This window comes from Plectropomus leopardus, chromosome 11 (genome assembly GCF_008729295.1).
Source record: "Plectropomus leopardus isolate mb chromosome 11, YSFRI_Pleo_2.0, whole genome shotgun sequence".
In the NCBI taxonomy this organism is placed as follows: Eukaryota; Metazoa; Chordata; class Actinopteri; order Perciformes; family Serranidae; genus Plectropomus; species Plectropomus leopardus.
In genome coordinates, this window is record NC_056473.1 from 13259784 (window position 1) to 13279815 (window position 20032).

Sequence of the window (20032 nt, forward strand, 5' to 3'; positions counted from 1 at the left end):
TGGACTCCTGTTTTGTAGCCTGGAGTTGGGCACTTTGGCTGTCGCCATCTTGGTTTTTTGAGTCAGTAGACATTTGGATGAGAGGGTCGAGCTGTAGAGGAGCAAGTGGTGGATCTGACTGAAACCCTAAGGCGACGCCTCTTACACAGCCTGTCACTCAGAGTGGCCGTGGCCTTAATTATGCATAACTTTAAGCCTTAATGAATCTTAAATGGGTGGGTTAAATAAACATTCACCACCTGTGCAGTCATAATGAACAGAGCAGTTATTTTCAGAGACCAAAACTGGCTTTTGTACCAGGCTGTAAACATGTTTATTTCTGCCATAAAGTTGGACATTTTAACATGGGAGTCTATGAGGATTGACCTGCCTTTGGAGCCAGCCTCAAGTGACCATTGGAGGAACTGCAACTTTTGGCACCTCCACTTTGGCTTTATTTTTTTTAGCCCTGGAGGTTGCCGCTCGAACTTGAGAGACGAGACAAGTGACAGCGGTCAGAGAAATAAGAGAGTCAAAGGAAAGTAAATTTAAATTACATTTTCTTTAAAAAAAAAAAAAGACAATTTGACAGGGGAAACAGAGCTTTTAGTTAAGAATGGACAGACTCTTTCTTGTTATTTTATTCCAATATGAAAAAATTGTTTAAAATTAAATTGCCCATTGTGTAGAACCTTCTGCGGCCTTCAGGTATTGTATTAATACAGAGACCACCCTCAATGGCAAAGGTATAGTTTGACTTTTCTGGTCTACTGTAGAGACATCTGTAAATCTGTAATGGATATGTTTTTTTGAGCATCAAACCCTCAACAAAATGACAAATTTAACTCTAAGATTTGATCTATTCGGTCTGATAACATTTGGAAAGTCTAGAGGAGCCACAAGATTAAATCATTTTATCCCCATTCAAGACACTGGAGTGCTAAAGCAGAAATTTGACATTCGGCTGGCGGAAGTCACCGCTCGAGCACATTCAGCCACGCTCGGCCACCATAAGTCTCTAATGCACATGCCTTGGGGACCCCGTAATGCAGAAGATCTGGCTACTTCATACTGCGGAAAAAGAGATTCTTTTTTTTTTGCTTCATGCACTACTCAGCTGCTTTTATAGTAATAAATGGAGGCCTGCCCCCAGTGCTGTATCCACGTCTTTTGATACATCCATGGGTGTATTGTGAAAGAGGACCAGGACCAAGGAAGTGTCCCAGGCTTGGAGCTAGTTTTGACACAGTGGCCAAACTGTATAGCCACAAAGTCCAGGTCCGTCACCTGATGCCACCTGGCCTAAAAAGACCTCTCCCTATTGACTTACACTGGGAAAAAGACATCTGTAAATCAGTGTGTACATTTTTTTCAGCATCACCACGCATGAAAAATGACTTGGGATTTAATAACATGTGAAACTTAGAAGAGATACCCTCGTTCATGTTAGTGAGGGCTAAACTAGAAGTTAGCCACTCAGCCAACAAAGTCTCAAGTGGACGTGCTCATCTGGTCCAGTGATGCAGAAGATCCAGGTAATTTTACATCAATGAAATCAAACCTTTTGGAAACTTTCATAGGAATGCTAAGCTCAGCTTCAATACTGTATCCAGTTCTTGTTGTACTTCCATTAAGAGGACCCACTGTGTTGATATAAACAGCTCATTCTAACCAGATAAAAACACAAAAATTCTTATTTTTAGATGATTATTCACTAATGAAAACGTAGCTATGAATATTATATTCCATTTCTGCCAGCACATCCCCTCAATCCTACACACTGGACTATAACAAGTAAAACCTTTCATACAATCAATATCTGGATTTACAAATAGACTTTTGAAGCCTTGGGGGGGTTGTGTTTTGTGTTTTTCTCAAACGTCATGTCAAAGTTTACAATGACTGCCTCCGTCTGCTTCTGATCTGTTTTCGGCGAAAGGATCTGATGAAGTCAAGCATTGATTTTAGTCATAAAGCTTTGCTTTAGTCTTCAGTCAAGACAGTGGCTCTGTCTCAATGGGGCTCTTGCCTCTAGCAGTGAATAAGAAACATGTTCCTCACTTCCCCTTTCACCAGTGCTCAGTTCACTCGCCCCTGTAGATGATCTTTCTGTCCCTGTCACTGACTCTCATTGACACCGTGTTTCAACATTGTGCTCCTCCAGACCCCAGGGATTCATCAAAGTCTGACAGCCTTGTCAATATTCACCACACAAAGAGGGCAAAAAGCCATCTAGCGCCTTGACAAGATGAAAAAATGTGTTCATAAATCTAAGTATTGCCAAGGAGCTGTCAGCATTGTATGTATAACTATGTGTAGCGATTTGGGGGATTATGCACAAAATCTGTGCAGGCCATCTGTGCCCATGGCATGTCTTATACCATCAAATTACTCACCCGTGTGTGGCACTTTCATCAGTACACGTAATTGTGCTGTGGCAAGATTAAAGATTTGTCAAACAGATGATGGATGAAAGGCTCAGGAGATGCACGCCGTTTGGATCAGCAGATACATTCCAACACTGTGTACTGTGCACACGTTTAAAGAACATGTGATCTGAAACACTAACCAGGTAAATGTAAATGGATGCTATAATGGTTTATTGATGAAGCAGCCTTGAGAAACAAAAGCCTTGAGACAGTTGAGAAATTTATTGAGCAGAACAACTAATCGTGTCCACTGAAAGCAGATGTGGAGAGCAAAGTTTTGAATCTTGTTATCTGATGTTTCACTGGGCTTTCTAATTCAGTCTTGTGTGCTGAAAAACGCCAAAACATGATCCTGTTTTTGTTTCTTTTTTAATACTGCAGTTCATGTTCAGCATCCCAATTCGTAAGTCCTGGGGACACCCCAAGTGGTCCTGTTTTGTTTTTTTTTTTTGCTCACCATACTCTAAGCTAAACGATATAGATAGGCATATAGCTATAGATACTATATATATATAAATATATAGTTTATAGAGATATCTATTACTGTACTGGGCAGCAAAAAAAGAGAAAACAATGATTATAGTGTTAGCACTTTACACTTTTAATGAGATTTCATTAGTCTACCAATGAAATATGTTCCTGTTTAATGCTAACACAATATTTGTCAGTTTATGTTAGATGAAAGAGAGCTTCATCACATCATTGTAGCTGCAGGGTGCATGTAAAGCCCCGAACACACAAAACTGAGTGTTAAGTTGCCTCACATCACCTGTTTCTCGTCCAAAAACTTGCTCTATAACACATCACAGAGACTACAGCCAACTGCCAACTAGCACATACGCACTACACCTGCGTGAGAGGATTTAAGTCTCAATAACAGCGGGTGGCGGCGGTCGGTAATTTTCATTCTAAAAGGGAAGATAAACAGGGCAGATTCAATATGTTAGTTATTCTGTTAGCACATTAACAACACAACCAGATGTTAAAGAAAAAATTATATTTACTGTGCACAAGCAAACAATAAGGCAAACACTTTAAAAATATTTCTGCCAAAGAGCTAAAAGGCTAAAAAACGAAAAAAATCTTACCTAATGTAACAAGTTTGTTTCAATCTCACATCCTCTTGACAATAGCCGTTTATTTGCTTTCCTCACTTCTATTTGTCTTCTTGTGTGCTGAGCTGAACCACCAGTCAGAGTAATTTCTCTTCTCGATGGGCTTCACCTGTTCTGACACCCATTCAACATGCTGAATCAGCCAAAAAAACACAAGAAAGGCCTCGGCAAAAACTAGCTAAACAGCTTGACATTGATGAAAGGCCAACCATCCGCTTTGAGTGTCAGGGCTCTAATTGGCCAAAAAAATCCCAAAGGGACTTTAAAATTAATTTTAAATTTAATTTTAATTTTTTAAAATTTAAAATTTAAAATTCTTCTTATTGTTTTATTTAGTTTTTTTTTTTTTTTTTACAAAGTGCATTCTGTAGCTTTATACTAACTTAATGTTATACTTACTTGACTTATACAGTACCATCCGAGCCTTTGTTTTGTTTGAACACTGGGGTGGACACGTGAAAATGGGGTTTGGGGGTCCTCCACCAGAATATTTTGAGCATCAAATATTTTATTTCTTGTATCAATTTGCTCCTTTTCTGCATCAATTTATGTGTCAATTTTGTCAAAAAAAAAAGTCTCCTGCTACCTTCATGCTTTTATTGTATGTTATATGCATGTTATAAATATTGAGGGAGACGTGTGTGCTGCCCCCCCCCCCCCCCTGGAATCTGCACCTCTTGCAGACAGTGTACAGGGCTTCAATATAAATGAAATAATCTCTTGCCTTTACAATAATCTATTGCTTGATCAATATCTCATTGGAGAAGGGTTATGGCAATATGTCTACAACTTATTCTTCTTCTCCTTCTTCTTATAACCAAAGCAGCAGTTGTTGGTCTCCTTTTTAAGAACCTCATCAGTGCTTCTGAGCATACCTGAAGACGACATTCAGCCGTCACAGATGGTTCATCCTTGTAACCATTGTTCTGGCAATTTAGACAGGTCTATGACTGCAGCGCAATAGTTTCACTCTCAGGACACATACCTCCATAGATCAGTCCCATAGCTGAGAAGCAGTCATCCTCCAACAAAAGCTGAGCTGATCTGCTGTCATCCTCAAGGTGGGTGGCGCAATATGGGAGGGAGTTTTATTTTTCTATACACGGTTGTTTCAAACACAGTGATGAGCATGTAGTTGAATCAGCCATTCACATTCGGGGGTTACACAAAAGAAGATTATGAGCAACTTCTCTCAGATAAAATGGAGAAATAACACTGCAATCAGTCAGAGGCAATGAGGTGCATTACTCATAATTACATCTGTTGGATCCATGCAGAAGTTGTTGGAACAACAGCCCTTTCAAACTCCCTGCTCTTGTTATCATCTAAATGCAAATTGGATGTAATAAGGACCTTGACTGTCTATCTGCTGAAGTTCAGTGCCAACTTACATGAACAGCAACAAAAAAAAGCTGTCAAATGTAGCTCTCAGTTTTTCTGCACTCAATTTTTGTACTTCTCAAGATTTTTCTTCTGCCTCCCAGAAGCATGCTTCCTAGTTTTTCCAACGTCTTTTTCATCATATTTCTTTCTCTCTGAACATTCCGTCTCTCTAATTTTCACTGAAGTTTTTTTGTGTTTTCTGTCTTTGAGGCATCCCCGAGGTTCAGCAAGCCGTGATGCACATGAACTCGTGGCAGTGCTTCAAGTCTCACTCATGACCCTTGTCACAAGTTACCCTTTCTCTGAGGACTTCCACACAAAAACCAAGCAGACTGTCTTCACTGGAAAAAAGACAGCACTGGTTGTTTTTTTCAGTGCTTTGGATGATTTCTGTTCACGTTTTCCTGACAAGTGACCTTTTGTGGGACACGCAAATAATGACTGTCCTGTCAAGGTGGACGTTGAGTTACTTTGTATACAAGCACAAAACCTTGTTTGTGGACCTGCCTGTCTCAAATAACACCCTCAGATTTTAGGGAGGATGCAGCAGCTGCCAAAGTAAAACTTTCCCACCCAGCTTTTATCCTGGACTATAGTGGCCAAGATGGATGATTCTGTCTCAAATGTTTCAAGTGAATAAAGTGATTTCAGGTGAAGCTGTGGCTGGCAGCCATATTGAAGGTATTTAGACCTTGAGTAAAAGTGGCCGTGAGCAGCTGATGTAAACACAGAACTTGTCTTTCTCAACAGAATTCAGTATGCAGCTGAATGCTTGTGTTTTTTTGACAGTAAACATATCTCGTGAATTTGTTCTCAGCAACTGCAACTCCTTTGTTTTGATGACAGATGGCTGTAAAGAAAAAGAGTTTCTATTTCTTACCAGTGAGGGGAAGGTTGGTGCAGCCATCATAGATTACACTGTAGGACTTCTGCTGTTGCTACATCTGTCTACAGCACAGCTGCCAAAGGGCGTGAGTTATGTACAGTAAACAGTGGCTTGTGTTAGAGGATGCATGTTGCCACGACGTCCCTCCCGGCCCTCTGCGGTGCGCAGAGTGGCTGCTGTCAGTGAATGATTTGGCAGGGATGCAGCGTTTGTTTCCCCGTGGGGCAGTTTTGTCACCACATGTTTAAACCATTACCACAGATGTGGCATGAGCGTTTAGGTCCAGCATGACCAGTATTTATGTTAAATGTGTATGTTGAAGCTTTGCATACCATGTGTAGGCTGGGATGACCTCACAGGGCAGATGGCACAGTTTTTTTTTGACTGAGAAAACGTGAGAAAGATGCCGAGTTGTGACCAGAGGTTTGCCGGCTTGATCCCCAGACCAGCTGAATAAATGTTGGAGAAGGATAGCAAAGAGCAGGGCTTCATTACCCAGAGGTGTCGTCTTCTGTCACATGACCTTGACTCAAGTCAGACTCTTCTCACAAATTTGCTGACTTTAGACATATCTTGACAAAATCAAAAGGACTTGAAAAAAATTTAAACATTCCCACAAGCCCAAAGATTAAAAAGTATCTTGTTAAAATCTGTGCCACAATCCGTTCATTTCCTGATTCAGTTAACATTTAGGTGTGTGGATTTAGGGGGCTGTACTGGCAGAAGTGGAGTATAATATAATAAGTATATTTTCTTTAGTGTTAAATCACCTAAAAATAAGAATTGATGTGTTTTTGTTGCTTTTTATTCACATAGGGAATGGTTCCTCGTCTACAGACATCGCTGTGTTGAACCAATATGTTTCTACAGTAGCCCAGAACAGACAAACCAAACAGTGTCTCTGAATAGGGATAATTCATTAATCTGCAGTCCTCACTTCTAGATGACACCAAACTGAACACACTGCTCCTTCACTGAGACTTAATTCCAATGAGCTACTTTATTGTTTTAAAGCCACACAAAGTGGGAAGTCAAGGCTAATATTAACATAAGTAGTAAGCAAGCTAATGCTTACCTAATGTTAGCTTAACAACGAAGTAACTTTTTAACATACTTATTTCGACAAATAAGTACAGATTTTAAAAGGAATTCATGACTTTTGCATGTATAATATATTATAACTCTGTTGTTAAAACATCATTACATTTGGTGAAGAGTGCATTATGACTTGTTTAGGACTCAAAACTTGACTCAACAAAATTACAAAATACCAAAGGTTTGAACTCGAGTTACATGACGTGGACTATGAGATGAGTTAAATACAACAAGACAGAGAAGAAACATACCAAATTCATTCTGTTGTGATTTGTTTAATAGTGCTATATGTCGTGAGAGAGCAATTTCAGCACTACTTTTAATGGTTAAGTTCAGTCGCACTTGTTTAAAAAAATTCCAAAATGGCATTACATTTGTTAAAGAGCACATTATGACTTGTTTAGAACTCAAAACTCAAAGGTTAGGACTTGGGACTTGATGCCGACTTGCCTGTCGTGAATTGGGACTTGAGTGCAAAGACTTGAGACTTACCTTAGAGTAGCGGAACAGTGACCCCGCCTCTGTTATTACCACTGCTAAGGAGCTCTTGAGCAGGGAAGTCACCTACTGTTGCATCGTTAATTTCCAGGTGTGTGTATGTGACTGTGTGGCGTTCAGAACAGGGCGTTCCTGGAAAAAGTCATTCACGCTCACTGAATCCACTCTGTTTAAAGAAAGGTTAAATAAACAAAGTACAAATTTTCACATTGGGCCAAATCCCCACTTGTACCACTTAGTGCCTTTTCAAATAATCATCACTGTTTTGACTGCTTTGGTTTGAGTCATTCTTTGGGTTACTAATTCACGTCAATGACATTACAAAAATAAGCTAATATGAAGCTCAAAATCCCATAGATTTTTAATAAAGCACTTCCTCTCTTTTTACAAATCAAAACTGCTTTTATCAGCTCAGAAATACATTTGTTGGTGGTAAAGAGGAGAGAGAAAGGAGCCCGTTTCAAATTCATATCCCCAGAGGAGTTCTCTAACAACTACCACCATTTTCCACTGAAACCAGAGCTATCCGTCTTCAAGTCAGTACTTCAATAATGAAACCTAACCGTGCAAATTGTGGAAAAATTAAGTGGGTGTACGAGTTGCAGCTGGCACATTAGAGCCGTTTAAGTTGCTTCTCGGCGTTCCCGGGCTTTCCATGTTTAGTGTTTATTTGGGGTTGAAAGCGGGGATAGAGGAAGACTGAGAGTAGGATAGAGGGATGGGAAAGAGAGGAGGAGGAGGGGGGAGGAGAGTGCTACTGAGTGCCCTCGATCGAGAGCTGTTGTTGGGAGAAAAGTATCTGGATGTGCAGGGTGGAGCAGGGCGGGCCTCCTCAACGGTAGCCTGGTGGAAAACAGTTGTGTGAATGGCGGGAAACGGTGGGCTGACTCAGCCAGTGGGTCGTGGAGGAGTGACTGCCAGGTTGTGAGACGTCTAACTCACAGTGGAGAGAGTGAGAGTGTGTGTGTGCTCATGGCCACTAGTATGTGCATGGGTGAGTGTTTATGTTTGCACCATGTACTTCTGTCTTTGGGCGTGTGCACTGGAATAGTTTAGAGTAACGCCAGTTTGATGGAAGGGTTTGAGAGCAAGCATCTGGATAAAGCATTTATCTGGGCCTAAATTCAGCAGTTAAGTGAGAAAGAGGTGTCTCCAGGGTTTGAGGGGGAAGGGGCTAGGCGGTGAGGTGGCAAGGGGGGGTCAGTCTGAGCTGAAGAGGGTCAGTCTGGTGGTGTGTGCCTTCAGCTGGTTCTCATTATGGGGCTAATGTGACGCTCTGATCTCAAACACACACTGACTTTGCAGACCCAGGTTAAAGCCGGATATGGGTTTTGGGAGGCCCCTTCACTGCAGCTTCTGTATCACAGTTTCCCTCTGCGGAGCACGGCCAGACTGAGGGCCTCATTTATAGAAAGGCCTCACTATCAAATCTGGTCATGGAAAAGTGTGTAGCGAGAAACTGATGTGACAAAGGGTCTCCAGATGTTAGGTTTAAATGAGGTGAAAAATATGAGATGTTCAGGATGTTTTATTTGTCTTTTTTTATGCAGAATCTAAAACTGAATTCAAAATAAAACTACATTTTATATGTATCTATAATTGACTTACATACATATGAGTTGACTTTGTCACCTCGAGGTGTAGGAGATAATTGGTGGTGTAACACCTAGGCACGATGCCTGCTAAGCTGTAGACCACTACAGACCCCTGTGTGAGACCAATAAACAACAAAAATGTTATTTTTTAGTCTAACTGCATTTCCTGCATCTTTTTAACCACCAAACTTGGCTGTCTTAGCGACTTGTTGCTGTGTTTCCGCTGCGTTGCGTGATGGCATGGTGCTGTGAAAAGCTGTTGTTTTTTTTTTTACCAAGACACCACTGTGTTTCCAGCTGGTTTTGTGCCACTAAAAGCAGTTGCTTTTTGCCCAGACATTGCTGCATTTCTAGCTTGGATTAGCCACAAAAAGCTGCTGCTGTTTACTCAGACATCGCATGCATTTCCAACTGGTTTTGTGCCACCAAAAACGGTTGTTTTTTACTGAGACATAGCTGAATTTACAGCCAGAACAGTGTTCCTTAAGGTGTGTTGACAGTGGCTGCATTTCCAGCCTGGATAGTGCCACTGGAAGTGGTTGATTTTACAGAGACATCACTGCATTTTCTAGGGAACTATGCCACCAAAATCCGGTATTTTAAGCCAAAACATTTTTTCAACCATAATCTATTGGTTTTTGTGCCTAAATATAATCAAACATTAACCACAGAATTTTGCAACTTTATCCAAACAAATGTACAAAGGTTACAGAGCAACGTTTTGCAGAGATGTACAATGCCTCCATTTATTCTGCTACCTGGGTAGTACATTCAGTACACTACTTATTTTTAATATTTGACCAAACACTGTAATTTAAAGCAAAATTAAGTCAATGTTGGATCCCTTTTGTTAAAGCTGTTTTGTTTTTGTTTTGTTTTGTTTTTTATAGCATTTTGCTGCAGAAAAAGTGTTTCACACAAACACACAAATTGCCTCTCATTCACTTATTCACACACATAAATGGTAGTGGAGTCATTAGGAGGATATTGGTGGTCTGGCTCAGAGACACTTTTACATGTGGATACGAGATTCCAGGGATCAACACAATAATCCAAAAAAGTATTGAAGCATTAGTACCAAAACTTAGGTACAGCATATAAATGAGACCCAAATGAGAGATAAATTCAAAAATGGGCAAATACAGAGAAAAAGGAAAGAGAGAGTCGCTTTATTTATGAGATCTGTCTGGGAAATATTTGGAGCCTCTGCAGCAGCCAAGTCCAACTTGAACCCTATCTCTATCAAGTGTTCCCCTCACCGGACCCCAGCTGAGGTTTTTTGGGGTACAGGCCCTACATTCTCTTCCCCTGTGGTGACGTTCAAGTGAAATGATTTATGACAGTGAGCTGCTACCCAGCAAAGTGTTTTCCAGCCCCCTGAAAAGCCAATGTCATGCTGATAATTAGTGGTGGAGTGAGTGATGCCTGCACTCGTACTCATAACTGCAGTCATCGGGGCACTCTGAGTGAAAGCTGAATGGAGCTATTGATATGTCTAAAATGACTTTTAATGTTGAATGAGGCAAACCTAGAGAGAGTCGGGATGAGAGAAAACATGCAGACATACCTTTTCAATACTCCCCCAAAAAAGCGTGAGGGTGGAAAATTACAGTACCGAACCATAGTGCTGTTAAGTGCTCTCTGCTTATTCATACTTAAAATTGTGAAAGTTTAAATAATGCCTCAGATTCTGTCAATAGCGTTCAACAGCGTGGCGGTAGTTATGTATGATGGAAACATTCAAACCCACACAAATACCTCGAAAGCGCAGTGTGCTGACATTAAGTGAAGCACCAGAAATTGTGGAGGGAGTTTGAGTCAATACGCAGGGAAACATCAGGGATGTGTTACTGCTCATGTAAAAGGTGGAAAACTCCAAATTTAAAAGTAAAGGAATACAATGCTCTTCACAGAAAAACATGGCATTTTAGGGAATATGCTTATTGATTTTCTTGCAAAGAGGTAGATAAAAACATAGGTAACACTCACCAATATGGAGGTGGGGTCTGAACATCATTAGCTTAGCTTACTATGATTAGCTGCTGTTAAAGTCAGAGCGTATAACTCCCCGATAACTACAACTATCTTCATTTCTGTTGTGTAAAGATGAAAAAACTGCAGCAAAGTAAAGTCTGGGTAAAGGAAATATAAATATGACCTCTTAGTTTGTTACACCACAAAAAATGTGGTAGTAATCACTCAGCCAAATTTGAATGATTAAAATTGGCAACAATATGAAATTAGGTTTCAAAATTGTGAAAAAAGTAAGCAGTGTGCTGCATTCAGGTGCTCCTTGTATGTTCTCATTTTACAAGTTGGGAGGTTTTTCTTTCAACCTTGGTGTGTTCATGAGCGTTAAGTTGCATGTCAACGATATGCGATCAGCTAGTCTAAGCGTGCGCCCCCCTGCCACCGGTTGCTTGTGGCTACAACTTTATTGACTGTCTTGATGTGAGCACCGTTTAAATTCTTTGTATTTTCACGCCCCCAGCTTGGTCTGCAACAATATCCCAGCATGCTTTGTGAATCAGTAGCTTCCAATAAACAATTAATGGGAAGGAATTTCTGGCTAGGTATAGTCGTGTAGGCCATAGTGGACATGCACTATGTGTAAGTTGGAAACAACATAGACACTACAAAGATGAGTTGTATTTTATTGCTCAAAGCATTCAAACAACATGTTGATAACAGTTTGAAGCTTTACATTACAAAATTATTTTGTCCCAGACTTGTTGCTGCATCAGAACATTCACTAAAACTACAAAAATATCACTTTCCTTGACTAATGCAAATAAATAACTTTTCTAATAGGTAATAAATTACTTTCTAATAGGTCACTCTACGTGACCCACCCTTTAAATAGAGCCAGGGAAGCTGTTATCCCAAACTTTAAGTCTTCATGCTAGGGTAGGCTAAGCTAATCCCATCTTTTCTTTGGCTCTACAAGTAATGCACAGACATGAGTGTGGTGTAGATGTTCTAATCAAACTTTTCAACAGGACAACAAAAAGGAGCTTTGCCCAAAATTTCAGACAGTATCAGTTGGTAGTTTGCTCTTTCATGGCACACAGGAGCTTTTAGTTATGTTCAACTTATTTGAAAAAAATGAGAGCGAGAAACTTAGGTCCCACATGTGAACAAATTGTCAAAGATAACAAAATAAAGTCTAAGACATATTGGACTCATCCTTTAAATTTTATAGCTAACTAACTGTAGTTACAATGGAGAACCCAGAGTCATACAAAGACATATCAAAATGATCTAGCAGTATAATCCATTTTGACACTAACATTTATTATGCTACCAACTCTTCCAACAAATTGCTTCATTTGCTGCTTACAGTGGAGCCTTGGAGAGAGTGTGATATGAAAGAAGTGGTGTATTTAGTGTGTTGTGGAGAAACAAATGAGTGTTGCTGCGAGTGAAACAGCAAGCTACATTTTTTAAAAGGTAATCAGCCAATTTATATGCAAAACACTGCATATACATTTTAGAAACTGATGCAATTTAGGTGTTTTAAGTGTCCGGGTCATGAAAAATGAGAAAAGCCCTTAAACTGAGTTGCACCATACACCAAATTGATGGCTTCAAACTAGTGGCCTAAAATAACCACATTTAAAATAATTTAGCTTAATTATCCATACTAATCAGTAGATGCATCAACAGAAGGCAGAATCTCTTTGCGCTCCCAGTTTGTGTTGACATTGTAAATATTAGAAACTTAAGTGGCTGCACTTAACTGCTGTCTAATTTCCTCCTGCAATTACTGTGGACCGTCAGTGCTGTGGAACAAAGCCAGAGCAGTCGTGCGTTACATGCAGCTCTCATAGTTTTAGATTAAAGTACTGTGGAGTAATGAAAATCCTGTATTGACCTTTAATTAGATTTATAAGAATAAGTCAGGCGAAGAGGTGCAGACGTACAGGACACTTTGTACTCTGCATGATGAGAAATGTATCATTGTAAAAGTTTCGTGTTTGATGTCTACGCGTGATTTCCATCATTATTTGGCACCACTTTCTTCCTTCCTGTCTTCTTCCTTTACATGCTTTTCACATGGTGAGATTTCACACTGGAATTCATTACCGGTGTGTTAAAATGTTCCTTAGCTCAGTCTATAAACAGCCTTATTCTGTCTGAGGGGAAGCAGAGAAGGTCACAGTTAATGTATAAACAATCACTTGTTAGAGGGATTCTTGCATGGAGTATTTGGCAAAAGAAAGTTTGTGTGTGTGTGTGTGTGTGTGTGTGTGTGTGTGTGTGTGTGTATATAAATGGTAAATGGGTGTGCAGGGGGTCACTCAGTGTGAGGAGGGATATAGGTTGAAATAGTATTAAGGCGGGGAGAGCCAGTCCTCTGATGTCACAGGGGGATTATTTTAACAGGACCCACCTACTGGGACCTTGGCGGTTGTTGGCTTCCGTAGCTCGGCTGGGTCGACACAGGCACGCTTTGTATTAGCCAGTCATAAACTACAGCAGAGCCCTGAGTCACTACAATGCTTCTGTTCACGGCTGTGTTTGTCTTACAATGTTGTTAGGTGAGTGAGATCATCAGTCTCAAGTCATTATGACCAACGACTCTTTTGTGTGATGAGCCAACAAGCTGTGAATTCGTCACACGCCATATTCGGGTGGAATATTCAGTTTGGGCAAAGATGTTTACCTTGTAGCTGAAATTTTGAGAATGTCCCGTTGTGTAGTTTTTGAAGTAGCACAATATTTCTTTGTTCGCTGTTGCCTTGAAATGCAGTATAGCACAGTTAACATGAAACTGAAACACAGCCAAGATTTGATGGAAATGTTTTCACTGGCAGCTGTGCAAGACCGCAGCGAAGAGTTCATGGCAAGTTTCAGAGGTATGAAAAAGTGATTCCAATGATCTGATTGGATGCTGTGTGGTCTGCAGCTACTCCTCCTTAATGTTCCACCTTTCTGATTTTCTGCTCCCAACCTCACCTCGATCCAGTGATAAAGGCAGAAAATGGCACTAGATGCACTGTAAAATCTGACAAGTTTATCTAAATTTAATAATCTTGGAAACCTATTGCTTTGAAAAAGGAAAGTGAATATGACTATATTTCTTAATATATGCCAACTTCATATTGAAGTGTTAAGTTTACTTGAAATTTAGCTGCATTTACTTAATTTCGTGAAGTTGTTGCAACTTAAAAATGACAAATAAAATCACCTTGTTCTTTCTAAGTGTTAGCAACTTCAGTCAACCAAGTTAGTTTGACTTAACTTGATCATGATGTGAAATACAAATATGATATATAATACAGATACAGCATAGCACAGTATACTTGGTTTACCATAGTTTACTTAAGTTGCTAAAACTTAGAAAGACTGATTTAATAAGACTTGTAATTTTTAAGTTACAACTTCACAAAATTGAGTAAATATAACTAAATCTCAAGTAAAACTTAACAATTAGATCTAAACACCACTAAGATTATTAGTTATATTTGCTTACATTTTTCAAGGCAATCAGTTTCCTTGATTTTTTTAGTGAAATCAGCTTTGCAGATTTTACAGTGTACAAAATCAGTGGTCCTCAACTAAACAAGTTCGCTGAGAGAAAAAGTCCTTTTCCTTTATTTTTGCATCCCTCCCTCCCTTTTCTTATTCATTTATATAGAAACCCAGCCTTTCAGACCCCCTCTCGCATTAGCAGCACAAACCCAGACAACACTGACTCTTTCACATCCTTTCCACACTTTCCCTCCCTTTTCTCACACGGTCCATTTTCCTACGCTGAAATTACATTACACTGCCATTCTCCTTTCACAAGGAAAGGTCATAATTTTTCGCTCCTGCCGCCACCCCTTGTCTGTTGTGTAAGTGCGAGTTTTACAGAGAGGGAGCCTGAAAAGTTTTAATTATTGCCAGAGAGGAGGCCACCCGCTGAGGCTCCACAAGCCTGTTTTTTTTATGTATTGTACCTCTTCACTCTGGAGTGTCTCAGAGGGATGCAGAGGTAGGCGGGGATTTGAAAGAGGACTGAAATGATGTTGTATTTGCTTTCACTCTGACATAGTCTGGCCTGAGAAATGGCTCTGTAAAGCTTGTAAAAGTCTGTCCCCAGTGACTTCTGAAAAGTCAGCGGGGAAAGGGGGGACCTTATAAAGCAATGCTGTCAAGGTATGTAGAGTTGTGGCTCTGCTCTCCGCTGTTTAACAGTGCTGGAGTTTGCAGTATTTTTTATACAGACTGTATTCAGAGTCAGGTCTGTAAACATGTTGCACCAACCAGTTCACTCCTTTTAAGAGCAGCTAGTGTGCTGTGATCAGTGTGGGAATATCATTTATTGTTGGTTTTCTGGTTCTCCAGTGTTCATGGTAGGTGCACTGACATTTGCATTCCTCTGAAGTGAACACAGCTGATAATCAAATAAAAACTGAAGCTTATCTTGCAGTGATTTTCCAATAATTATCAATTTACATTAAAAAAAAAAAAAAAAAATAACACATGATGACCACCATCCACAGGAATGCTCTGGCAACTCTGTTACCGAGATACAATATACTATTAATATGTTTTACTAATTGCGTAATTGCTGTATGGATCATTCAGTGGCAGCATTTTTTCAAAAGGAGAAGGTTGGGTTGGAGGCTGAGTGTACTAATCTGAGGCTTCCTGTGTCCTGCGCGTGGTTAGGCTTTGGCTACAAAAGCACTTTGGTTAAATTTGGGGATGGTTTGTGGTTTCTTACAAATGGCACACACATCCTGTCTCATAATTCAAATTGATTTTTTCAGTATTTAACCAAAACCTTGATCTTTGCTTAAGATAACCAAGTGCTTTAAGCACCTAGATAACCATAAGAGACATGAATGGAATTAGGGATGTATGATAATATCAGCATCAGTATCAGCAGATATTGGCTTAAAATGAAATATCAGAATCGTCTATGCTGATGCTGATTTCTGCATAGACAGACAGAGAGACAGACAGACAGACAGACAGACAGACAGACAGACAGATAGATAGATAGATAGATAGTTAGATAGATAGGAACTTTGTTTAAAAAATGACCAATAAATGCACCATTTACCTTCTTCTATCAAATCATCCATTTATGAAGTCTTTCACAACTCAGTTCATGTGCTCAGTACTTCTCCAGCATATGCATTTTTTCTAAAACTTTACTGTTAAGAACACTTTTGCACAAAAAAAAAATTGTGCGTGTTTGAACCCTTCTCATGCATGCTCCACGTTTGTTTTAAATAGTGAATTTTATTTTTGCCAAAATGCACATATTTGGGAAGCACTGAGCATATGACAGAATACATGAGACTTTAGTTAAACTGTAGAAGTTTTGTAAGAGTTATATAATATGATACATTTTTTTTTGTTGTTAAAAATGGCTGAATTTTTATTTCAGTAACCAAGAGTTTTTGCCATTTTATGATCATTTGTTCACTGTTGAGGCATGTGAGAAAAACAAACCTTTCTTCACAAAGTCACCCATGAGTTATGGATGTACAGATGATCATTTTGTGGATGAAATATTCCTTAAATCAAACTCCCATTGCTCCAAGAAGATTTTGCACTGCAGAAATGGATGTAGGCAAAGCAAAAGATAAATATTGTCTGGGAACATTTTGCAAACGAGCCACAGACGAAACATTTTGCGATCCATTATATTGACAAAACTGCCATTCAGATGGCACAACATTTCTCTAAAGCCATATTTGTTTTTGCAAATTATTAGCATAAACTGTAGACAGGATTTTGAGGAGATTCTTGTTCTGACAAACTACAGTGAACTGAAGGAGCGTGTTGCGCATGACTTGTATCAACTAATATTTCTCTTAACAAATGACAGTTAATCAATTAGCAAACTTGTTGATCATTTTTCTGACAATCGGCTTATTGATTCAGCACTAGTAGATTCCTGATGTGTAACTGCTCCTGTGTATAATAATCAATGCTGTGATAGTCTGCTCAGTCATTATCCGCACATATAACTGGAAAACCGATGTTCATCACAAGCACAAGTGCTATTGACCCCTGTGGGTGATGTAATTGCCTATCATGGTAATGACTGTGTTGCCATATGGTAATTGCCATTACACCCTTAAAAGCTCTCAGATTCTATCTATGGTTAACAACACCCTATCCTTCACATAATTATATCCAGTATGCCCTGTTGTAACAGACCCAGCCCAGCAAAGGAAACAAATGACCAACATAACCACTATTTATAGTGAAGCTTACCATGGTTTAACCATGGGTTACGCAAGTAGGTGGTTTGTTTGGATTCCAGGGAGTGTAACCATGACAAAACTGTAGTAGAGGAACAAACAGTCGGTATCCTTTGCTTCTGCAAGAAGTAAATCATATTATTTGAAAGACATGTGGGCAATCATGTTGATAAATAAAACAATCAGAAAGAATATTGTGCTTGCAATTAAGGTATTTTCGTTGGTGACAATACAAACACCGAGAAAGCATCTCAAAGGCTCATATCATGTTTGCACATCTTCACAATCACTTGCCTGAAGTGACTCTGACTCATTGGCAAAGACAAGTCACAGGACAGAAAGTCGTCTGAATGTCTATAATCTTCCTGCACTTGTGGTCAGCGTGCCTCTCTTCCCCATAGCTTTTCCGGACATGTGTTGGTAGATTGAGACCAAAAGAGGATGGAGAAGAGGAGGAGGAGGAGGAGGAAAGGGAAAGAAAGACAACAGGCTAATTCATTCAGTTCTCTCGTGAAAGAGAGGAAGACTCAGTTTCCTCGGAGCATTATAAATACAAGCGCAGTCAGTCATCAAATTATAGCCATCTGCACTGGCCTGAGACCAGGATTCTGGTTGACGCACAATAAAGTAGTGTGAGAAGGGGTGTGGTAGCTGAAGGGGATCAGAGACTGTCCTCTTCGGTGGTTAAACCTCCACACACAGACTGACACCAAGTGTGGCAGCAGCTTCACAGCTCCAGCTTACACTCCTAAGGAGCGGGGATGATCCCTTACAGATAATGATGCCTTGTCAGTAAAAACACCTCAGGCTAGATCCCATCTACCCACAGCCTCAAGTCCCAAGAAGATGGACAGGACAGCTGAGAGTTATGTTGCAGGAGAAAACAGGAGACTCGTGATGCCCCAAAGCCCTTGGTGATTATGGTTTTTTTTCATCCTGCAGGTGTGAGTAACTTCTTGCATACCTGTTGGACAGTGTGAATACAGAAGCAGTTCAAGCAGGAGACAAAAGAAGTGTCACAGAGCAGGGCATTTATACAGATAGTATATTGAAAATGTGCTTTTCCTACATGAAGCCTATTCTACACACAGCTTTGTAGAGCTTAGCTGGGGAACTAATGAATCCCAGGCCCAGGTACACTGCAGAGAGTGGAGCTATTGTGTGTATCATTAGAAAATGTGCTCCTTTTCCTGAAGGCAACAGCAGCAAGCTGAATTTGAACCAGAAAATCCCCAGGCAGAATTGTCTTGGCATCGCCCTCTCCTTCAGCTTTTTATCCCCATGCTCAGTGAACAATCCAACAAAAGCTCAGGTTTAAGAACCATGGAGCTCATTGCGATTTTCTTTGTTAATGCAATTGCCTGTAAGAAAAGATTCTTCTCCCCCATTTTTCAGTTTCAGCCTGAAGGCTCCTGTGCAATTAGCACAAGTCTTTCATTTGGAATACCTTCGCCTTACCAGAAACTCTCTGAACTGTACCATAATAGCCTCTGGCACAGGCAGTAACAGCTAACGACAATAGCCCCCGAAAAGTGACATTTTGAAAACGAATGATGTGTAACTGTGATAATTTCTCTTGATTCAGTAGTACAAATGATATTTGCATGTTCCATCCATTCTCGTTCAACAGTACCAGGATGAGTCTCGTTCATGGATGGATTACTGAAGGGGCCTACTGGGCAGAGGCCCAGGGGCCCAAAAGTGTCATATAGCTCCCTGGTCGCAAATACAACTAAATAACTAGAAAAAGACACAAAACAACCACAAAGTCTGCGCTCTTTGCTCAGGTGGAGAAGAGGTCGAGGGGCCCTTTGTATATCTATGCCCAGGGTTCTGTTGTCTCTGCTTATGATCTTAATGATTTTCTTTTGCTAGTTTTCTCAAACTTCTTGCAGTTCAATTGTTTGGTTTAACACAATATGGATAAAAAAGTGCAACATGTGAAAATGTCAAAAACACTTTCCTGTGATATTTATTTCTGAGAGCCACCAACGTGGCGTGTCTGGCTGCAGGAGACTGGCGCTGTGCAGCAGTGTATAATCGACCGTCTCTGTGTATTCGCCCCTGCGCTGAGACCGTTCATCACTGACTTTGTTCATGACAGAGTAGCCTTGGAACCAAAAGCAAACGCCTCTTAGTGAAATCACAAAAGCATGGGCACGTGATAAAAGCTGTGCTTTCGTCCTTGCTGACATCGAAATGATTGTCTTTGTTCCCATTTCCAGTGTTTGTTGCAGATCTGGAGATGGAGGGGTTCATTTACAGGATGCAAAAACCAAAGGACAAATGTACCCTTCAGTGTTTTGAAGTTGGCAGCGTGGCATTAATGTGGATGCAACACAGGCACAAGCTGCCCTTTAGAGGCACACGCACACTGACACCTTCAAACAGTCTTGAGAACATACTTTTTCCATTTATAGCTCTGAATGGGAATGTTTGGTGTCTTATTTTCTCTGACTCAGTCGTGTCTAAGAAGTTCTCTGAGATTTTTGCCGCGTGACATCAAGCCCACCGCCCTGCCTGGCTACTGGATGCTGCTGTTGATTTGAGGGAATATTTTGGCCCTTGTGATCTCGTAGGAATGTTCTAACTTTGACACAGCAATGTCTCTCTCTGCTTCACTATTCCAAATATCCCAGAGCATTTGCATTGTATGATGAGAGGACTGCCTTCTTCACTGTGTTCCAATGAGTTTCTGTGTTTTGTCCCTTGTGAGGGTGAGTGGGTGTCTCATGGAAAGCCCCCTTTCTATATCTCTTGGCTCAGGCCATGGAAAACCCATGCTGAGGAAACCGGGTCTTGGAGGTTGTCCAGTTTAATTTCAGAGCATGTGCACTGGGAA

General features: G+C 40.3%; 1 protein-coding gene across 1 annotated transcript in view; it reads left to right on the plus strand.

Annotated features, from left to right (window-relative positions):
- cspg4 (chondroitin sulfate proteoglycan 4) overlaps positions 1-20032 on the plus strand; it is a 95971-nt gene that overhangs the window by 32955 nt on the left and 42984 nt on the right. The window lies entirely within an intron of this gene.